Genomic DNA, 3,551 nt, shown 5'->3' on the forward strand with positions numbered 1-3,551 from the left:
CTAATTAGTATGTACCGTCTTTGAAATATGATATATAATTATAATTTTATATTTTTTTATTATAGTTAACTATTAATTTAAATTAAAAATCTTAATTACTTGACTGAAATAAATTCAAATGAACGTTTACAATACACAAGTGAAATTTTGGGCGGAAAAAAATAACTTTCACTTAGCACCAAAGTAAAGCCCACTCACTAAAAAATCGGAAGAACTCTCTCACATGTTCAGACTATTGTTCATTTCTCCGTATCCTTAGTAAATTCAGCATTGAGTAACCGAAGATGCATTAGTTTTTTTTGGTGACTAGAAGATGCATTAGTTGAAATAGTATAAAAAGAATACATACTTATTGCTTTAATTAATTGAGAATAAATGTTAAAAGTATATATAAATTTCATGATAAAAAAGAGTACATTTTTTTGTCTCTAATTTACAATATGCATTAGTTTTCCTAAATTTTATTTTTTTATTTTTTTATTATCTTTTTATCAATTTAGTAAAAAAAATATACAACAAAAATTAATGTAAATTTATTTTTGAAACAGTAATTAGTATGTACCGTCTTTGAAATATGGTATATATTATAATTTATATATTTTTTATAGTTAACTATTAATTTAAATTAAAAATCTCAATTACTTGACTGAAATAAATTCAAATGAACTTTTACAAGTGAAATTTTGGGCGGAAAACTTAAAAGTAATTTTCACTCGACACCAAAGTAAAGTCCACTCACTAGAAAATTGGAAGAACTCCCTCACAGGTTCACACTATTGTTCAGTTTCTCTGTATCCTTAGTAAATTCAGCGTTAAGTCACCAAAGAAGGTCCAAAAATAGCGAAAATCAAGATTTTGCAGGCAATCCTGAATTACAAAGAAGAATGGAAGAAACCCTAAGCAGCCCTTTTTTATGTTTATCTAATATTCGCTTGGATCATTACTTTTTTTTGTATTTAAAAGACTATTTTTTTTACCATTCACTAATTCTTCCCCAATATTCCTGTGTAGGAACTAGATCTGCGTATATCAATGCTGCAACTTTGTCTCTTGTCGATGCTGGGATCTCCATGCAAGTTTGTGTTTTCTTTTAAATTGTTCAACTTTTAATTTAGCTTGGTAGCTTTGTAATTATTGAAACTTATATGAATATGGATAAATTTGAACTAAGTAGTAGACAGTGTTAAAGGTCTTGATACCAACGTTGAATAAAGTTGCACTTCTTTAAGTTATTATCTGTGCTCTCACAATTTCCGAGTATATAGTATCTAATTATCTATTTCTTTGTATTATCAATAGCATTTTTGCTTTAGTGTTTGTTTCAATATTTAAGCTGCTAATGGATGAATATGTCAATAATAGTAACTTAGAGTAATGGATGCATGTTGCCATGGAACAAGGGACACTTACCTGGGAGGTCCACATGAAAGTTTTATTCGATAGTTACCTGGTAAGCTCAACTTTCTACTTTAAAATATTGACCTTAGTAATTTCTAAAATATTTTTATTTTTACTTTAAGTTCTTTTTCTCTAAATGGTTTTGATTGCAATCCAATATCTCGCTAATAGTATTCGTTTGTCTCGTTAAATAATACTATAGTTAAGTTTTAATATGAGAAAATATCATTAATATCACTCTCTATTTTATCTTTATTCTTGACAGGCTTGCTTATTTACTTGCATGAAGCAATTGAATTGAAAGTTTTTCACCAGGATATCAAGTCTAGCAATATATATATTGATTGATGACGAGTTCAATAAGATGTTTTATGTTGTGAAAATGAAAACTCAGCATTATTGGGTATGCATTCCTATTTTTTTTTAACTACATTAAAATATTATTTTAAATAATGTCTTGGGACTTTTTTTTTCATGAATTAAGAGATAACACAATCTTATTTGAATGTTTTTGCAGGCCACGGAAAACCGTGGCTAAATAACCCAACAATGTTTAGCCACAGAAAAAATGTGGCAAAAAAGTCCAGCTTACCAATATTAGCCACGAAAAAATTGTGGCAAAGTTATACTTGTTGGTTACACTGTTGTCATTTAGCCACGGTTTAGAGTGTGGTCAATAACGTAAAAATCGTGGCTATTCAGATATCTCCATGGATCATAAAACTGTGGCTAACCGGACGAAAACCGTGGCTAACTGAAAAGGCGTCACCCTATTTAGCCACGGAAATGTATTCGTTACTAAAGCTTAATCGCTACGGAATTTTTTGATTTTAGCCACGGTTTTTTCCATGGCTAATCACCGCATTTCTGGTAATGTAATAAGCTAAGAGGGTCAATAAACGTAAATTCTCATATTTATCGATTAAAAATGAATGACTAATTTTTAATCTCGTCTGAATTTATTTTTTGATGAATAAAGAACTGATCTTAAAAATCTATAAAACTTATATAAAAGTTGAATTTAAGATATCGTGTTTAGCAAGACAAGTAATTATTATTTGTGTTAGGCTTCATGGTTATTAATAAGGTAATAATAACTACAAAATCTTTTTTCAGCGTTTGATGTTATCCAAAACAGCTTGCTAAATTCTTTTTAGAATAAAGAATATATGTAATATAAAATTTTCATCACTAATTTATCATAAATAAATATATTGTTAAGAGATTAAAACATAATAATAAGTATGTATCTATCCCAATAGTTTTTTTTCAAAAAGGCAAGCTTAAATCATGAGGAAATTAAAGGTGATATCAAGAGTGCATACACGCTAATTAAGATCACCATTTTAGATGGAATTACAAAGTACACCTAATTATATATGTATTATTCATAGAAATAATAATTGATTAGCATGAGAAAAGTGAAAGTAATTAAATGGAGGAGAATTATCCTTGTGCATAACAAAAGAAAAAGAACATAAAAGAGAGGGGAGCACAACTACCAAACATCATTCACACGTATGAATTTGGTTTTACTTCAGATGTAATCTTCACATAATGATTCATAGTTACTCTTAATTATTATGAGCAAGGAAAAAGGGAAAGAAATTTATCAAGGAAACACACATGCAGCATAGCCCACTGGAAAATGCAAGCCACTTAATAAGGACAGGCAGTAATAATTATGAGAAATGAAGACTGAAAAAGTAAAGAGAAAAAGGAAAAAGAAGAAAAAAAAAGGAAAAAAAAAAAATGTCAAACCGCTTTGGTAGGTTCACATCGCATACTAGTTTGTGGTGGTGTGGAGTGTGGACCATCCCTATATGGCTCTTCTGTTATCAACTTTCAACTCTCACCCACACCCGCTTCACTAAATTTAACTTTCTTTCTGATTTTTCTTCTCCACTTTTTTTACATCACTTTATTTAATTGATTAACTTAATTAGTTATATATTTAATTTTATATATTTGAAGATATATATATATATAACGTGACTAAATGTCTTTGTATGAAAATTGAAACGTTAAATATTTTAATATATTTTATTGAATTACTTAATATAATATTTATTAACATCTTAATTATCGTTTTTATGTAAAGATATTTTCATATAAATAACTGCTAAAATATAATCAATATACTGATTTTGACA

This window comes from Arachis ipaensis, chromosome B01, assembly GCF_000816755.2.
Source record: "Arachis ipaensis cultivar K30076 chromosome B01, Araip1.1, whole genome shotgun sequence".
NCBI lineage: Eukaryota > Viridiplantae > Streptophyta > Magnoliopsida > Fabales > Fabaceae > Arachis > Arachis ipaensis.